We start from the raw sequence: 6,835 nt of genomic DNA on the forward strand, positions 1-6,835 counted from the left end.
TCTCAGCTATGTTGCTTACTTTTGTTGGTCACAGAATTAACTGGAAAATGTATTTTCCTCTCTAATCTCCCTTAGAAAATAATAATTGAATTCATTTCCCACACATAAAAACTCTCATCTCCTGCTTTGTTTTATTTTTTATAAAGATAAACTTTAGCACAAAATACATATGGCCCAAAGACATTTTGAAACATATACTGAATATACTCTACAAAATTTTAAATATGTATGTGAAAAATTCTCATGAATATGTGACATAAAAGGTAAAATGAAAATTGACTTTTTGAAATATTAATCAGTTTAGAAGTGGACATTAGGAAATAGTTCATTCGTTTTTTGATGCATATGCTCATGAGCCTTTAGGGAAGGTTATGGTGTGAAATCTATGATTCAGGGATTCAGATTTTGTCAGGGAGTTACGTGCAATTAAAAAACAACATTTAATGGGTATGGTATAAAATTGTCTTAAGTGATTCTATTCCAAGAGGAGGAAATAATATTTTTCTAACATTGAAACTAAGAGAAGTTTGGAGAGAATTCAGAAAACAGGAAAGCAATTTAGTTTCAGAGAATTAATTGCTGTAATACCAGAATAGTAAACCTGGAGTTTCAAGTGTGTTGTGTATGATGACCAGGCCCTACGATGTCATTTTTCTTACCTTTGGTAGGATAGAAAAAGACTATGACGGCTTGTTTGTTACGTTCTAGAATTCTTATTAGATCATTATGTAAGTTGTGTTATTTAATGCTTCCTACAAGTCAAAGAGAGATTATTTTATCTCTTATTTTGCAGATTAGGGCACAATATTTGAATATTAAGTCATAATTCCTAATGTTATAGTGCCAGGGAAAGGTTGAGCTTAAAGTCCAATCTGAATGCAAAGACAGTGTTCTTTCTATAAATTCTTCAATTATATAGTCTGTATAAGAGAACTGTCTTCACTGAATGAATTAATCCATTTCGTTACTAGAGTAAAGCTGGTATAATTTAATCTCTCGAAAACCTTGGCTTAACACAGGAACATAATAAATTAAAATAGAGTAAAAATCTTTTGAAGTAACTATGATGTATCTCTCAGGATAATAAAAAAGGGAGGATCACTTCAAGGTCCAACAGTAGTAGATGGATGATTAAACAAATTATGCTCTGTCAATGTACATGGTAGACAGATTTAAATCATTAGTTGTACAATATAAACTTTTAAATATGTCAACAGATGTTATAGTAAAACATTAAGGGAAAATAATACCAATGAAGGGATCTCTTAACCTAATATTTAACACTTCATCACTTGATAGGATTTTGAAGAACACCTTTCTTATTTCTTTGTTCTTTTTAATTTAGAATCACACAGATTTTGTATAGCTAATATATATATATATATATATATATATATATATTTTTTTTTTTTTTTGAGACGGGGTCTCGCTCTGTCACCCAGGCTGGAGTGTAGCGGCGCGATCTCGGCTCACTGCAAGCTCTGCCTCCCGGGTTCACGCCATTCTCTTGCCTCAGCCTCCCGTGTAGCTGGGACTACAGGCGCCCGCCACCAAGCCGAGCTAATTTTTTTTGTATTTTTAGTAGAGACAGTGATTCACTATGTTAGCCAGGATGTTCGCGATCTCCTGACTCGTGATCCACGGGCCTCCGCCTCCCAAAGTGCTGGGATTACAGGCGGGAGCCACCGTGCCCGGCCTTAGCTAGGAGATGTTTTGTTTCCATCTCATCACTTATTGGTCTTTTCAGGTTTTGGAGCTCTTCATGGTTCATTCTTGCTAGATTGGATGTGTCTAGGAAAGTATCCATTTATTCTAGATTTTCTAATGTATTGGCCTGTAGTTGCTCCTACTAGCCTCTAATGACCCTTACAATTTCTGCAGAATCAATGATAATGTCCCCTTTTTCATTTCTGATTTTATTTAGTTTTTTTTTCTTTTTCTGTGTGTGTGTGTGGGGGTGTGGGTGTGTGTGGGTGGCTAAAGGTTAGTGGTTTGGTTTATCTTTTTTAAAAAACGAAGTTTACATTTTGTTGATTTTTTTTTTCATTTCAATTTCATTAATTTCTGCTCTTACCTTTACTCTTTCCTTTCTTGTATACTTATTTTGGGTCTGGTTTATTCTTGCTTTTCTAGTTCTTTAAGATGTACCGGCCCCACGGTCCAGCCGAGCCGAGGCGGCTCCTGCCGGTATCCTGCGCGTGGGCCGGGCCAGCCGCGCCCCGGGTCCCTACGGCAGTTCACTGGCCTGAGGCCGGCGCCGCTATACGGCGCGGGGACGGCGCTGCTCCGGGGGTTGGAGCCGCGCGCCGCTGGAGGAGCTGCTGTTGGGGCGGGGTGGGGCGGCGCGCGGGCGGCGCGCGGGGCGGCGCGGGGCTGGCGAGGCTCCTGGGGCTGTGGGCTCGGGCGGGCAGCTGCAGGAGCGGGGCTCTTGAGCCGGGCCGGGCGCTCCTTGGCGCCCCCGCGCTGGGTGCCCAGGTCCCACCGCCACTGCCTGGGCGGGAAAAGAGGCCTTGCGGCACCGGCCGGAGGCGCCTCCCGGGGACGAGACGCGGCTGCGATCGTCGGCGGTCTGACTCTGAGGCCACGAAGCTCCTGGGGCTGGTGTAACCTGAGCGCCCGAGGATGGCAGCTGCGGTTGGATTTCTCACGATGTCGTGTTAGCTCCATGTCTTCCCCCTTCTTCCCGGGTCAGGTCGTCGATGTCATCTCTACCAGCCCCACTGTGGACTGCAGCGACAACCTGACCCGCCTCTGCCTTGGGCTCAGTGGCGTGTTTCTGTGTGGTGCTGCCGCCAATGCCATTCATGTCTACCTCTTGCAAACTCCAGGCTGAGAACTTCATTCTTCTCCTCCCTTCGGAGGTAGGGTTGCTTTCTTTGACAAGACTCGCACAGGAGAACTGGTTAACCGCCTCTCATCAGACACTGCGCTCCTGGGGCGCTCAGTGACTGAAAACCTTTCAGATGGGCCCAGGTTTTTGTCTCACCTAATGTGCCCACCGTTGTTTGGAGCGGTGCCTCCAGTGTCCATCATTGCTGTAATTTATGGACGATATCTACGGAAACTGACCAAAGTCACCCAGGATTCCCTGGCACAAGCCACTCAGCTAGCTGAGGAATGTATTGGCAGTGTAAGAACTGTTTGAGGTTTCGGGAAAGAAATGACTGAAATAGAGATATATGCCAGCAAAGTGGACCATGTGATGCAGTTAGCAAGGAAAGAGGCATTACTCTGGCTGGCTTCTTTGGAGCAACTAGGCTCTGCGGAAACCTGATTGTGCTTTCTGGCCTGTACAAAGGAGGGCTGCTGATGGGCAGTGCCCACGTGACCGTGGGTGAACCCTCTTGCTTTCTAATGTATGCTTTCTGGGTTAATATATGCTTTCTGGGGTGGAATAAGCATTGAAGTCTGAGCTCTTTCTACTCAGAGCTGATTGAAAGGACTGGGTGCCGGGGGGCGCCTCTGGGAGCTCCTGGAGAGAGAGCCCAAGCTGCCTTTTAACGAGGGGTCACCTTCAATGAGAAAAGCTTCCAGGGTGCTTTGGAGTTTAAGAACGTGCATTTGCCTATCCGGCTCGCCCAGAGGTGCCCGTATTTCAGGATTTCAGTCTTTCCATTCCGTCAGGATCTGTCAGGGCACTGGTTGGCGCAAGTGTTTCTGGCCAATCAACAGTGCTTTCGCTCCTGCTGAGGTTGTAGGACCCTGCTTCTGGAACTATCAGTCTTGATGGTCATGACATCTGTCAGCTAAACCCAGTGTGGCTGAGATCCAAGATTGGGACAGTGAGTCAGGAACCCATCTAGTAAACCACATGAGAGACTTTAATGCAAAACAGTGTTGCAGAAAAACAACAACAACAACAACAACTAAGAGACTGAAATATGTAAACCATATATCATGTTATTTGAAAAATACTTTTTTCCAGTGTGTAAAATATTGTTTTGAAATGTACCTGTTCTCAAGATCTTTTTATTCAGAGTTTTAACAATTGTAACTTTTTAAATGTGTGTAGCACCGAAGTTATTTTCAGGGTTTGCATTTTCTTTTATTGTGGAATATTTTAATTAATATAGCATGGCACCTCATTTTCTTTTGCCTGAAGATTGAAGCAATTGTCAAATGACAACTTTAAAAAGGGAATTATAAATAAAAAAGCCTGATTATTTTAGGCCAGTTTACCAATCACCGTGTAATTCTTCTGGTAGTATTCTACCTAATTTAAGTTCAATTTTACTAGATAGAGTAATGGAAAATGAAAATTTAACCCTGTATTCCGATAATCCCATGAAGCAAACTGAACCATTTAACATCAGCTGGAAAGAAGGGAACATTTATATTGCCTGTCGCCTGTGTCTTCAAAGGTGTGAGAGGTGAGGAGTATGTGTTCCTATGGGAACTATGTTTGAATATGTGCAGTTTTCAACATTTTGGCATATGAAATCCTAACAAGTTTTCTTTTAAAAACTTCTGGGAAGCAAGGGACGAACTGTCAGGTATTATTAAGAATGAATGATTTTCTCATTTAAGTTGTTTAAAGGCATGTATTTTGAAAAATATCTGTTAGAAATTTATAATTTCAAGACAAATTGAATCTATAATACTTTTGGAATATCATTAATAAGGTTAAAATCTGAGGAACATAACTAATTTTCAGCCTTAAGACATTTAAGTTTGGAAGTCCTTGCTATTCAATAGAATAACAAGAAACCTTCAGAATGTATCACTCTCCTGAAAAGAAGATATTAGTAAACTCTTTTTTATTTATGGTTAGCGTTTTATTTATAGTCTCGAAATTACTAAAGCAATGCTGACAACCATTGAATTTGCCATATTTTTTATTCAGTGCTGTTAATGTGCTGTTGCCTGGAGAAAAAAGTGCTTTTTCTCCATTGATGAGGCTATACCCTAAGAAGTAATTAAGTCAATGGAAATCAAATGGAAGTTTTGCCATGAACTAAGCATTTATTAGTTCCCTGATTAGACTGGAAGAAGAAACCGCTGTTTCATGACAAGCATGGAATATTATATTTTATTCTTCATAATTAGTGAATAAAATTTATAGGAATGAATGAATGTGGTGTTTTCTGAAATAGTAAACAGTACATCTGTGACAATCATTTTAACAAGCTCTACTTGTGTTCTTTATAAAGTGTGATTTTCAGAAAGCAAATAAAACACAATTACAAGGTTGAATCTGAGGAAAAGAATCCTTGTGCCATGGAGGTATTTACAAAATTGCATTGCATTGTTATGTTTTATTTTCTGATACATGATGTTCAATTATATCTTTAGGTAATATTTATATCATAGATTAAAATTTATAGTGAACTTAAAAAAAGATTAAAATTTATAGTGAACTTAAAAAAAGATGTAGGCCTGGCGCGGTGGCTCAAGCCTGTAATCCCAGCACTTTGGGAGGCCGAGACGGGCGGATCACGAGGTCAGGAGATCGAGACCATCCTGGCTAACACGGTGAAACCCCGTCTCTACTAAAAATACAAGAAAATTAGCCGGGCGAGGTGGCGGGCGCCTGTAGTCCCAGCTACTCGGGAGGCTGAGGCAGGAGAATGGAGTGAACCCGGGGGTCGGAGCTTGCAGTGAGCCGAGATCTCGCCACTGCACTCCAGCCTGGGGCACAGAGCAAGACTCTGTCTCAAAAAAAAAAAAAAAAAAAAAAAAAAAGATGTATCATCAGGTTGTTTATTTGAGGTTTTTCACTTTTTTTGATCTTGGAAATTGTAAGTATAAATTTCTCTCTTACTACTGCTTTTTGCTGTATCCCATAGGTTTTGGTATGCTGCGTTGCCATTTTCATTGGCTTCAATACATCTTTCAATTTCTTCTTAATTTCTTTGTTGAAATTCTAAGGATCATTAAAGGCTACTATGAGCAACCATAGGCCAATAAATTAGAAAACCTAGAATATAAGGATACACATAGACACAGAAAAAATCACATTATCAATTTATTCTTAAATAGGCTTTGCTAATTTATCTCTTTTAAGAACTTTAAACTGCCAAATTCGTGAGTATGGAATTGTTCGTAATAATGATGATTTAAATACAGAGGCTCTGTAATGATATTTCTTCTTTCATCAGTCCTTTTTTCTTAGTCTTACTAGTATGTAACAACTTTATTGATCTTTTCAAAGTAACGTTTGTTTCACTTTGTGAATTTACTATTTACTTCCAATTTCATTTATTTCTTTCATTACCTCTATTATTTTATTTTTTTCAAATTATGCTTCAATTTGTTTTTTTTGTTGTTGTTGTTTTTTGTTTGTTTGTTTTTTGAGACGGAGTCTCGCTCTGCCGCCCAGGCTGGAGTGCAGTGGCCGGATCTCGGCTCACTGCAAGCTCCGCCTCCCGGGTTCACGCCATTCTCCTGCCTCAGCCTCCCAAGTAGTTGGGACTACAGGGGCCCGCCACCGCGCCTGGCTAGTTTTTTGTATTTTTTAGTAGAGACGGGGTTTCACCGTGTTAGCCAGGATGGTCTCGATCTCCTGACTTCGTGATCCGCCCGTCTCGGCCTCCCAAAGTGCTGGGATTACAGGCTTGAGCCACCGCGCCCGGCCAATTTGTTTTTTTTTTAATTGACTTTTAAACTTACGTATTTTTCCAATACAAGAAGTTAAAGTAATAAATTACTCTCTCAATTTAACTCTGCACCACAAATATGTAGGTGTGTTATAATTTTATTTTATTTTATTTTATTTTTTATTTTTTATTATTTTTTTGAGACGGAGTCTTGCTCTGTGCCCCAGGCTGGAGTGCAGTGGCGAGATCTCGGCTCACTGCAAGCTCCGCCTCCCCGGGTTCACGCCATTCTCCTGCCT

The 6,835-nt window shown here is 40.8% G+C and overlaps 1 pseudogene; it reads left to right on the top strand.

Moving 5' to 3' along the window:
* The first annotated feature begins 2,075 nt into the window (after positions 1–2,075).
* LOC105470738 (ATP-binding cassette sub-family B member 10, mitochondrial pseudogene) lies at positions 2,076–4,050 on the top strand (annotated as a pseudogene).
* The last annotated feature ends 2,785 nt before the right edge of the window (positions 4,051–6,835 follow it).

Source organism: Macaca nemestrina, chromosome 7 (genome assembly GCF_043159975.1).
Source record: "Macaca nemestrina isolate mMacNem1 chromosome 7, mMacNem.hap1, whole genome shotgun sequence".
Lineage (NCBI taxonomy): Eukaryota > Metazoa > Chordata > Mammalia > Primates > Cercopithecidae > Macaca > Macaca nemestrina.